Raw genomic sequence first — 14076 nt, forward strand, 5'->3', positions numbered from 1 at the left:
TTATTTGTGTACATAAAATAACAAGAAATTTGAAGTATAAAAATGTTTTTGTTTGAAAATAATTTCATTGTTTAATTGTACTTTCTGATGTATTCTAATGTGGAGGGTTTAATTTCATATTGATTTTTACATGTAAAATGAAAATGTAAATATTCAAATATTAATGGTGGAGTTTTTCAGCGAGCTATAATCAATGCAGTTATTGATCTAACTTTTTATTTCTCTTGTACTTTCATTTGTTTATTTCTGCCCATTATATATCTTAGAATCTTAACTCATGAGAGTAATGATAAGATAGAGCCAGATAGCTGTTCAACAAATCTTGTTTCTACTTTGATACATAATTTTATGCCTTTCTAATTCTTACTTGTGACTTCAGCTATAAATCTGAATGGAAGTGAGGCATGACACTTTTAGACAAAGGCTTTTCAGAAAGTATTACTTCAGCTAAAACCATATTTTCCTTCAGTTAACCAAATATGAAGGACAAGGTGGCCAAAAGAATGGTGAAGATGTAAGATGAAAAAATAGTGTGGATCCTTGACTCACTACCAACAAACAATATCCACCTTCATCTATTGCCTTCGTGAGATAAACTTGTATCATATGTGAGCATTTTACATGTGTGGATCTCTTTAATTTGCCTGAATACATATATAGACTTAAATGGATCAATTTTAAATTATTTAGCAGTTATCAAAATATTTATAGGTGAGATAACCCAAGGAAAACTTTTATAATTGATTGATTTATTTTCTATGTTCTCCCTCCTTCTGAAACCATTAGAAATAGAGAAATTTAAAAAATTTTCCTCCAAAGATGACATCTTTAAAAAGCATATTTTTACAAAATACCTTAAGATATTTGAGGAACTAAAAAAAAAACATGTTAGTAACTCTAGGAAAACACTTTTCATCACATTCAATCATATGAGAAATTGTTCTTCACACTCTACATATAAATTTATGATTTGTAAATAATGAAGCTAAGAGCCCTCGTGAAGTAATAGGAAAACAAACTCATTCATTTAAATGAAGGATTTTGTTTACAAGAATTATATTATCACAGATGCATTATCATTGCTCATATTGGTTAGCTAAGGTTCAGTTAACCGAAATAAATAATCTTTGTTATCAAAAAAAAGTGAAACATATCAGTTTTGGCTGACAGAAAAGAAATTGACTTAGCATGGTTTGGAACTTTTCATGAAGACTAATAACAGTTATAATAGAGCATTGAAAACTACAGCTTGAACATAATTGTTTCTACTTTATTCAGGCTCCTAGGAAGGAAAATCATGCAAAAGAACTGAAATAAAAAAAAATGTGAAATAAATAATTCTATAGTAAAATAGAAATGTCAAATCATAGTTTTAATAAAAGAAAATAGTGAGTCTGTATTGAATATGAAATTAATTTGATCGAAAAAGCAATACAGAAATTTTTTTTATCAATGATTAAAAGCATGTCAAAAGCAGAAAGTCCTTTTTAAGTCAGTATTATAATGACAAACTATAATTTAGAAGTATAGTTAATCCAAAATTTCTACTGTAGACTTACTTATATTACTAAATTTCTATAAAGTAAATATGGTAGTTGAAATTTTATGATACACAAATAATAAAAAAAAAATTCCTGTTAAGCAATCATTTTTTTTAACAAAATCTGACAGTGGAATTTATTTATATAGACTGTATTAAGTGGATTGATTTTTTTGTGTGTGTGTGGACTGTACTTAACTTTGAAGTCAAGGTAGAGTTACTCTCACTATAACTTAAAAATATGCCTTCGAATGTCTTATGTGACTTTGTTTCTGATACATAATAGTATAACCAGGCAAAAATATGTTAAGTATGATCTTATTCAATGAAGTGAAATGAAGAGATTTTCAGTGAAAACCAGCAAATCAATATGAAGGTAGTAATTATCCTAACTTATTTCCTAGAGAATTTTTTTCCCTCATTCTATGCCTAGCACAAAATCCAAGCAAATTATTTCAAGATTGGAGACATGTATATGTGCAAGGAGAATAGCATGGAATACGCTCTTTCATTTTTATGCAGGTTAAAAGATCAGATATAGCATTACCTTTGTGCTTGCTTCTCAACATGAAATATAGAAGGATAGAATAAATCAGAAAAATTAAAAACATAGATATGCTTATATTGAGTAAACTAATACTAAAATTAAAAATTAAGAAGTTGATGCTAAATTTAACCAAAGTACATGAATATGGTTTAGTAGTAAGACTGGAAATCCAGTTTCGAGTAGTCATAAACTATATGTAATCTGTATTTTTAAAACTTATTCCATACTACTTGATTTCAATAGTCATTTCTAGAGAGACAAATATTAGTTACTTTGCAACTGAATCCAATAGACCCAAGAGTTTAAAGTGGTGGGGCAAATTAAAGATGTAATAAGAACAAAAATTTTACATTTCCACCATTCTTGTATCACAAGCTTTGATTCATAATATTAAAAATGTTATAGATATATGTTAGATTCATTGTTCACCCAATTTCAAATCATTAGATAGCTAATCAGACACGAGCGACAAGGGAAACAATGGATTAGGGGCCTGGCCTAGAGACCACCCAAAGATCACTCCAATGGTAGTAGAATTCTGGGTACGTGCATGCACACTAGGCAGAGTTATATAGCAGCCAGATGTCAATAAAAATGACCTTATCTTTCCTTACCTAGAATGACTTTGGAACCACCCATCATGGCCCAAGTATGAGGCAAATATTCTAACTTCTAGGCTCATTTTTGTCTTCTTATTTTGTGGTTGTTATTACAGCATTCTGTTGCAGCTCTCATCACAGAGACCATGTGCCTCCTTGGGGCATGCTTTAGCTTTCTAAAATATATTTTTTAAAAAACTATTGAATGGAAGAACTGAAGGATCATCCTAACTACACTTTTGTACTGCCATTATCCCTCTCCCTCCCGCCTGCCATTGGGGCAACCCCGAACTCAGATCAGCCCCAACAGGTGACAAAATTATAAAGTTATCTCAGGTATTTATAATGATCATCAGTAGAAGAGAACAGGAATAAGCATTTACTCTTTTTTTTTTTCTCCCTCTGCCAGTTGAATAAATGTATGTGCATGTACACTTGGGTATACACATATGAAAATATGCACACACACACACCACTATCCTATAGCCTTTATGCAATTTTGAAAGGGGTGATCTCTACTAGTGGTTATAGCCTTGCAAAAGCATGCCTAGTGAATAGATGAACGCTTTTTGCAAAGAAAATGTCCTGCATTTACATAGTGTCACAGTACATGTCTGCCCTTAATCATTCCCTCAGCTGGGTACCTTTGTAGAGTGCACAAATTGCACTATTATAGGTAGATGCACAGATGCAATAGTATGAAGATCTGTCAGTTCCTTTTCTCAGGGTCAGTGATATCATATTAAATTTAACGAAAGGACAAGATGGGGTAAGGAACTGGAAAGTCAGGACATTTTCTAGTCCAGCAAACTTGTACTAGCACAGGAGCAAATTACTACTTAGGCATTAGCAGTATTCCCAAATATATGTTCCCACAGTTAGCAGAAAGGTATTGGCTGTGCTAGCAATTCCACTCCCCCTGTCCTCCTGACTTGACAGTGAGACTCTGCCTTTGCTAATTGTCCTTGTATTGCTTTTCCCCTCACTATCATTCCCCATCTTAATTCCTCGACTTTTTAAAATGTTCTGTTTTCTGCATGAGGAAAAGGAGGGGGCTTTAGATTCTCATGATGGAAAAGACGAGATGGGCCATCTGCATTCAAACTGACCATTTGCTTCTTATTTAAGACATAGATAGAGCTGTAGTTATTCATATAGCTCCATTTACATACACAGACATATTCTACTCAAAGAATTTGAAATATTAAAAATTTAATTTTCCAAGTGCCAGCTTTATTATGGTAAAAAAAAGTCTTCTTAAACTTGTGTTTTACAATAATGGTCTTTTTAATAGCCTTCAGAGGAACTATACAGAATTTCCTCTTTTTAATTCTCATTTGCTTACTTTTGAGGTGAAGCATGACTTCACTTTTCTAATGGATTCCTTGACTACTTTCAGAGACAGGTGCCTGTGTAAGCCAGTTCTACGGTGTGTTGCATTAACAAGGGCACTAACTAGCCACAGGAAAAATAGTCTAATTAGGATACTAGCCAGTCATACGATAAATAAGATAATTGACTGTCCACTGTTCTCTACATGAACCTACTATGCTTTTCCACTTCAAAAACAGTGCTAAGTCTGATTAAGGAAAATAGAGAATGCAAATAACCAGTTAGATTATAGTGCAGACATTACTATTAACCTAAAGAAATTAAACGGATTATTAGATATAGTTGTCAATAATTTCATGTTAACAAATTAGATAGCTTATATGAAACAGACAACTTGTTAGAAACACAAAATTATCACCATGACTCAAGAAGAAATGGAAAATGTCAACAGACCTAAAACAAGCAAATAAATTGAATCAGTACTGAAAAAAATCTCCCAACAAAAAATAGCCTAGCGCCAGGTAATTTCACTATTGAATTCTACCAAATATTTAAAGAAGAATAAACTTTAACTCTTCTTAAACTCTTTCAAAAAAATAGAATAGAAGTAAGGACTTTCTAACTCATTCTATGAAGTCATTATTACTCTGATATCAAAGTCAGATAAAAGCATCATGAGAAAACTACAGATCAATACTTCTTATGAAAATAAATGCAAAGATCTCCAAAACTATACTAGCTAACTGAATCCAACAGTATATTAAAAGAATTATACATCATAACCACGTTGGATATATCTTAGCACTGGAATTTAGAATCCCTGTGGTTCTAAGTAAAGAAATCAATCAATATAACACACTTTAGTATAATGAAGAAAAGAAACCATGTGGTCATCTCAATTGATGCAGAAAAAATTTGACAAATATAACACGATTAAAAAAAAAAGCCAGACGCATAGAAATAGAGGGACACATGCCCAAGCAGAAAAGAGTATTTATAAAAAATCTATAGTTGACATTATACTCAATGGTGAAAGACCAAAAAACTTTCTTCCTAATATCAGAAACTTGACAAGGATCCTTCAACATTGTATTTTAAGTTCAAAGCACAAAAAAATAAATAAAAATAAAAAGCATCCAGAGAAAATGTTTGTGACATTGGATTAAGCAAAGTTTTCTTAGATATAACAACAAAGTTATGATTCATAAAAGAATAACTTGGATAGTTGACTTCATGAAAAGAAAACAAACAAAATAACATGAACTTTTTTCTTCAAAAGACATTGTTAAAGGAATGAATAGACAAGTTATAAACTGGAAAAAATATTTTCAAATTATGTATCTGGCAAAGAAACTTTATCCAGTTTAAAAGAAAGAACTCCCAAAAGTTAATAATAATAATAAATACACCAATATAAAAATGGCTCAGATATTTGAACAGACACTATACAAAGATATATGAATAACTAACATATACATAGATGACTACAGAAATATATGCATATTAATAGTAGTTAAAGAAATGTAAATTATAAGAAATGAGAGGATATAGAAAAACTGCTTCTTTCATACCTTTCTGATGAGAACGTGAAAAGTACAACTAACTATTTTGGAAACTGTCAGTTTGTATAAACTGGTTAGACATGCATGTACTTTATGATCTAGATATTCTAATCCTAGATATTTATTGAAAAGAAAAGCAAATAATCCATATAAAAATAGGTACATAAATGTTTATAGCCTCTTTGTTTTTAATAGCCCCAAGCTGGAAACAATTTAAATATCCATCAAAAGATAAATGTTGTCAAGAACTGTGAAGATTCTAAATTTTTACCCTACTTTGAAGTTGAAAATTAACCTGCAAGAGTATCATGAATGTTGGCCAAAGACATGAAACTTCTGGCTCAGAGACAATGGACATCATAACCCAGAACACAGAAAGCAGCATAAATTTCATGTTCACATCTATTTTCCAGATGCAAATTTAACCTGTCTTTGTTTAAGTTAGCTGGATCACTAGCTGGATCACTAGCGATACAAAAATAATGTTGAAAGCAGTATTCCTAACCTATTGTATGGGCTGACTTGAGAAATACTAGGATCAATGAAATTCTTTCATCATAATTAAGAACTTGGTAGTCATTAATTTTGGTTTTATTAGCTTTTTTTTTTTTGAGAGATAGAATTCAGAGCAGTTTAGTACTACTATTTCTTTAAAAGAAAACCTATGCAAAGAAATCATAAGTGAATTTTACCATCTACTTATACTATTTTACAGAACTATGTTATAATAATTCAAAACAGAAATAGTAAAAGAAGTAAAAGCACATTGCTAAATGATGCATCAACCACTAGAAACTTGAAACATAAGATCTGAACTGTGAACCTTTGAATATGGGAGGTTCAAGATTAGTTGATTGGCAACGCATTGATATTACCAGGCAAAAATATCTGTCATTGATTAAAGTATTATATGGAAGTATAAAATGAATATCTCCAATAACAATCAAATATTGAAGCTCATAGGAGAATGTTATTGGCCATGTATCATGTGAAGAGACAGTAGGAAAAGTAATGGAATAAGTGAGAAATAAGGGAAAATAAATATAGTGATAAAATATGATGCACAGGAGGGTTCTGACAATTTCAATGTCCACAGATTCACTAAATGAGTGTTAAAATAGTTTATTGGCTACAATCTTGCCTCAGGGTAGATTTTTATATCAATGGAAGAAAAACACTATAGATATTTCTCCTATTCTTCCCACCCTACTACCTCTTCAATACTCTATTCTAGTGCTCACAAGCATAAACATGTGAACATCATAAATTTGCCATCTAGCTAGGGAAATGAAAATAGTTTGTGGTTTTAAATATGATTTTAAAAATAAAGAATCTAAAGGGAAGATAAAGGTAATATTCAAATAATAGTGTCTCCAAAGCACTGAGAAAGACATGTGTAACCTTCAACATTTCAGTAGAGAGAAGCTATAGTTATATTATTAAATTTACTAAATGCAGTTCAAAACATAATTGTCTTACTAATCAACTTTTACTCAGGATTATGTGGTAATTAATTTGTATTATCTTAAGACATATGAACTGACAGTAGATGTGTCTGAGAAGCATATTGGATGAGATCTTAAGAATCCATTGTGAGTTTGAATATTTACTGTGAAATAATATGTATGCAATTTCTTGATATATAATGGTCTATAAAACAAGATGATGTGGGTCTACCTTACTGAACATAAAAAAAAAAACAGTTGAAACTTATTCTCATAATATTAATTCCTAATGTTCTCCCTGAGGCTGATATACTTACAGAGAGTTTGTATAGGTAGAAAATGAAAGAACAGGATAAATAGAAAAGAGGATTACGTTCAATGTGCATGTAAGCCAGATATTTTATTTTGAAAATTCACTCTCATAAGTAATATTCCTTAACATCACCATCATTCCATTCTCCTGAGCTCAGTATATTCGAATCAACATTGTTCTTTTTTTTTTTTTTTTATGCTTTCCCTTTCTGTTCTTTCCTATTTCCTGTTTCCCTCCACCTTTCAGTTTTCACCAATTCAATTATATTACGCACACATTTTCCTTCGAATCATGCATCTCCACAGCTGCTACCCCGGTTTATGCTCTCATTACTACACAACTAGACAATTATTTTAACTCTTAACTGGTTCTCATGTTGCCAGAGTCTTCCTCTCTTCCAGGCTGTCAGGTTATCTTAATAGATTTATTCCCTGACTTTTCTTTAATATATTTGTAAATTCTAGCGCATGAAGTTAAAAATAAACATTATAATGTTTAAAATACTAATGAACAAGACTAAAGTACCTATTATAAACAAAGTAATAATGAAAACATTTCTCCAAGGCGATGTAACACGTTATGACACAAAATTATACCAATTAAAAAAACTTTATACATTTTAAATGTTTATCTTTATACTCTTCTTACATTATCTTCATACAATTTTTAAATAAACTTACCAATTTTATACTAGTTTTATATTTATTTGAGAACTGAGATCTAAACATATTTCTAGAGAAATAATTTAAGAAGCAGTGAGGAATCTATGCCCCCAGTAGTTCATTGAAATGGCATTTATATATAAAAAGTATGTGATATATTTTCAATAATAGAATATTAAAAACCATCAAAGTACTTCAATAAAAAGAAAATTTGCTATAATAACAAAAATATATTTATCAGACTTTTAATTGACATCTACATGTTTTCAATAGAAAATGTAAATATTTAAAAATGAATAAAGATTGTGTATACTTATGCAATTGATTATACCAATTATATGTAACATATTGCAGAGGATAAGAGCCTATAGCTGCTACAGCCAGGTTGCTCATGTTTGAATCTAGGATAAAATACCTATGAATACTAAATAATCTAATTCAACTTTCTATGTTTCCATTTCCTCATCCATAAAATATAGTTAATAATAGCACAGATTTCATGGATGTGTTGTGAGCATTAAATGAATTATTACTATTAAATTCTTATAATAAAGATTCTGGTATAGTAATTGATCAGAGACTGTATATATAGTTATCAATAATAATTTCATATGTTTAGTCATTATTTGCAAATAAAGTAAATGTCTTTACATATGTCTTATGGATTTCTGCATTCATAAATTTTCAGAAATGACCAGAGATTTTTTGTTTCAATTATATTTGCTACAATTACTTTTTTTATCATGTTTTAGATACATTTAATTCAATTATTAAGATATTATAATATTTATTTATTTATTTTATAGGTAAAAACAGAGAATAATTATTTGCAAATTATGATTCTTAAGTTATATGTTTAGGAATTCACTCAATGAGGACTGGAATCTTATAATGTTGGTATCTAAATTCTGTTTTTTTTACTGTGTAATTCTGCCTTGACAAACTTGGACAGGAGGAAAAAATATAATAAATATATGATTAAAACTAGAAATTTAAAAAATGGCACCATCTATGAAATATAAAATTTATAAACTCTACTATATTAACTGTAAAGGAAAATTCTTTTAGCTCACTTGTTGCAATATGTTTATTTTTATTATGTCTTATGAGGTCATGAGGCCACTCTTTTCTCAAGATCTCTTAGCAGTACCATCTCCTTTCTCAATTTTTAAAATTTAGGTTACTTAGGTCATAATTATAACTACTGTATTGAAGATACTATAAACTACCTCCACCCTGTTGTGATCAGTGGCCAAACCCTAGCCCAGAATAAAATTGTTTTTTTCTTCTCTGGGCCTGCAAAAGAGAAGCTTACAATTGTTGGTAAAAATCACACACTTGGCTAAAATAGTATTTATTTTATAATTTGTGATATCAAACTTAAATTGATGCTCCACTTTGCCAATGACATCACTACTTTTTCTTGTAGACTACTTTAACCAACACCTGCAAACTCCATACTCTACATTTTCCCTGCTCTTTTAATTACTCAGCTTCAGGTTGTGGCAATTGTTGTGTTTTTTTTCCTATGATGTCTTTTTATATATTTTTCATCCTCCTTGGTCTGCCTGGAGTATGTTTTTCTTAAAGCCTTGGCAAAGGCAAAAGAGGGCAAAAACAAAAATGCAAGACCTCTTATGCCCTGGGATCTGAATTAGCATACTTGTCCACCTAAATTCAATTGGCAAAAGCCAGAGCCAAAGAAGAGAAGGGACAACACATGTTTCACCACCAAGACAGGGCAAGGTGTGAAGGCAAGAAGGGGTGAGACATTGAGCCAATAGTTAAACCTATTAAATGTGTGGCATTTAACAATATTTTATTTTATACCTGCTGGGGGGAAAAAAGTTTATTTCCCAGGCTATAGGAAGAAGAAAAATCAAAAAGATTATAGTATTTTATAGTACATTTTTCAAAACCAAAATTAATTCACTTTAATAATCAGTTAAATACTATACTCTAACTCAATTCATAATACTTCTTTTTCGTTCTCATGAAGTGAACCAATTATGCTTCAGGCTATTTCCACACTTGGTTCCTTTTTTTCCAATATATTATAAACCAATCTTGGTAAAACAAAACAAAACAAAACAAAACAAAACTTCAATTTTTAGGTCATGAATTATGTACAACTAGCTTCTTTGTTAGTACTGTTAGTACTGTTATGTAAAACTAGCTTTGTTAGTACTTTGTTAATGCTGTTAGTACATATATTTAATGTAACTTTAGATATTTTAGTTTGAAGCCATAGATAATAAAGATTTCAACACAAATCTACCAAAACAACTACCATGGCATCACTTTCATCTTCCTTGGTTATCCTGGTAAAACTTCCTACTGGGAAGTTAGGGTCGAAAGGCTAACTTGGCTAAAGTTTAGATGTCATTTATTTCCAAATTGATTCTCATGAACAGCATCTATACAAAATCCCTATAGAATGTATGTAAGAAAAAATACAGAAATAGACAAAATGCTTTAAAAAGTCATAGTTGTTACTTTTATTTCTATAATGCTTTCAACTTTTTTATTTAAAAAAGTTGAAATGATAAACCATTTCATTGAGATTTGTTCCATTGATATTTTAAAATAATTTTATACAAAAAAAAATCTGTATTGAGAAAGCATTTTTAAATTTAAAGTCACAGTAAACATTTTCATTGTTTTCAATTAATTTTTATATATTATAAAATAAACAGAGTAAAATTGACATCTATCTGATTTTAATCTGCTGTGGATTACAAGCAAAATATTTGAACTCTCATAGAAGAAGACAAAGAGAATACATAAAAATAACATGATTAAGGATGACATCTTAGACGCAGTCTTAAGAAAAAATTTGAGAAAAAGCCTATTTTTAGAAGTTGAAATTACATCATATTTTTCTAAAATAAAATAGAGACTTGAAAAACAAGGGGGAAACATTTGAATTATTTTATGTATTCTGAATTTCTCTAATGTGTCATTTATATCATTTGACAAAATGCCAAAAAGTTAACATTCTGGGAGATCATTTTTTATATCGATCCTACAAATATATGCTAGACCATTTGCACCATCTGCTTTGTAAGCTTCTGCAAAGAGAAGGACAATAGACATTTCTGGACATCCGTGTTAAAATGCAATTCAAAGGGATATAATGTATCGAAATGAGAGAAAACAAAATAAATAGAGCAGAGAGAAGGTTAGAGTCAGAACAGGTTGGGAAAAGAATGAAAGCTGAATCTTTTCATCATACTTTATCTTCGATGTGTTTGGAAATATTTCTAAAGAAAGCTAATATTCCTTAATGATATCAAATAAAATAAATCTTCATCAAATTATTCTTCAGAATGACTAATAGATTAAAAAATGTATTGTTGGGCCTCATTCATAATTAAATGTATTGTGGATATTCTCATCTTTTAAGAAATTAAAATTGATTAAAGAAGTATTGTGTTTATTTAAGTATTTGTAAAAACAAATAGTTTAAAAGTATTAAACTGCTAATTTATAAAATATGTGCTATGTTCTTTACATACAGACCGGTTGTTATCAACTTATTTATGTCGGGAATCCAGTATGGTTTTAAATAATAGTGCAGCGATAATATTCTAATTTCTTTAATAATCTCTCTGTTAATGAGTTTAGCTCTCTTTCTTAAGATATATGTCAATTCCTAGGTTAGTAAATACACACACACACACACACACACACACACACACACATATCACCTTCAGAAATTCTTTCTTATTCTAGGGAAGTGTTTTTTTTTCTCCTTAACTGACTTCAGTACATGATTGTGAAACATTATCTGGAAGAGTATAAGATCTCTAGCTGAGCTCATCAGCTCTTACCTTGAACTTGTGAATTCCCATGTTCTCTCATGGAAACTGGAAATTCGTTTCTTCAATTCTTTAGATTTTTTTAATTTAAGAAAACTAAGTAAATATAAATTTCTTTGGCTATATGAATGAACATAAAAAGTATAAAACTATCATAATAATTTGAGTTAAAATACTCCTGCTTTCATATCCAGAGATTCGTAATATTTGTTTTAATTATGCTATAAGTACTTCAGAGTTTATTTTTAACTCTGAATATTTGTACACATAGCATGTATGTATCCATGTGAGCTTAATTATAGCCCTCCAAATGATATTTCTACATTCTAATCACGAAAATCTAACTATTACCTTAGATGGCAAAAGATTTGATAGAGTTAAGAATTTTGAGAGGAGGATATTATCCTGATATTATACAGATAGACCTTAAATCCGATGAGCCCTCCTTTTACTAGGGAGGCAGAAGGTGATTTCATAGAGACACATGGAGGAGGATGCGATATGGCCACAAGGTTAATAATTAAGACTGATATGGCTGTAAGTCAAGAAATGTTGATAGTCACTGGAAACTGGAAGAGGCAAAGAACAAATTCTTTCTTATAGCCCTCCAGAGAGTGTGGCCCTGCCAGATTTCAGAATTCTAACTTAACAGAATTGTGAGAGAATAAATTCTGTTGTTTAAAGCTACCAAGTTTGAGGTAATTTGTTATGGTAGCCTCAGGAATATAACACACTACACTTAGAAAATGAAAATTTTAGAAAGACTGAAATTTTCACACATTTGAAAAGTGTAGCATAGAATACAAAGGTACTAAAGGTACTAAAAAGTTCAAAAATTAGTATTTACAACTCACAAACATTTATCGAACAGATATTATGCTCTAAGCTCTATGACAGCTACCATAAAGATATATAAACATGACCTCTCCTCCAGGATTTCATAATTCAGTGGTGTGCCCCACTTATACCTTATGTAAAAACTACTACACTGTATATACTATCTTTGCCATTTTTGCCCTCCCAGATCTTGCACCTGCCAAAGACCTCTACATTTTACAAGTAACAAAAAGAAAGCTCCTAAACAAGGAAATGAAACAAGATGAGCACGTAATTGCAGCTGAATAATAGTCTCCAAAATATATACATGCCCTAATTCCCAGAACCTATAAATATTACCTCATATGGAAAAAAATAATTTTGCACATGTGGTTAAGTCAAGGACCTTGAGATAGGGAGATTATCCTGGTGGGCCCGATATAATAACAGTAGTCCTTGTAAAAAGATAATATAATGGAATAGAGTGAAGAGCTTTAAAGATGGAGGAAGAGGCCACAAGCCAACAGCCATTAGAAGCTGAATAAGGTGAGAGAATGGATTGTTCCCCCAGAACCTCCAGAAAGTACCATCCCTATTGACACCTTGACTTTAGCCTGGTGAAAGTGATTTCAGACTTCTACTGTCCAGAACTGTAAGAGAATAAACTTATATTGTTTTCACTTTGTAGAAATTTGTCACAGCAGTAACAGGAAACTAATACAGTAATGGTAAAAATTAATTCCAGGTTGATGACTACACCACTAACAGCAAGTCAAAAGGTGTTCACTATACCCTCATAAAAGCACCTGACCCAGCACACATAGTATAGGGGCAGTATTTTTTAATATTAAATTTCATTCTTTTGGCAAATACTAAAAGAAATTTGATGGTCTATGATGAAGAGTTTTGCTTCTTTAAGTCAGCCTAAGACCAGATATTTGTTTCTCATTTTCAAAGGCAAGCCAAATCCTTGCTTACAGCCTTTGAGGGAAGCATTTCTTGGGTCCTTTATATTCAATTTTGGTTCCCTCACATAATAGGCAAGTCGCCAGTAGCCCAGAAATACACTGCTCGGTGATCTGGCAGAAGCATTGCTTACCCTCTTTAAGGAAGCCCAAGAAAGTTGTTGTGTTTTTAGTAAATAAACCTGATTATAGAACATTATGTTCTGATACAAAGAGAGTTGTTTCTTGCCAATGAGACCGGCTTAGCTCATTCAAATGAGAGAATATAGTTCTTTCCTCTTAATATGTTAATTACAATTAATTTAAAAATTATATCTTAAAAGATAATTATATCTAACTAAAGCTACAGTCAGTATTATTATACTGTTTACCAAGTTCTCTCTCCTATTAGACCCAGAGCTAAGCTTGGACATATGCTATTTAATGCCTTGCAGATTCTCAGAAATCAAAAGCTAGTCTAAATAACAAATATAC

The sequence above is a fragment of the Pteropus vampyrus genome, unplaced genomic scaffold, assembly GCF_000151845.1.
Source record: "Pteropus vampyrus isolate Shadow unplaced genomic scaffold, Pvam_2.0 Scaffold64, whole genome shotgun sequence".
In the NCBI taxonomy this organism is placed as follows: Eukaryota; Metazoa; Chordata; class Mammalia; order Chiroptera; family Pteropodidae; genus Pteropus; species Pteropus vampyrus.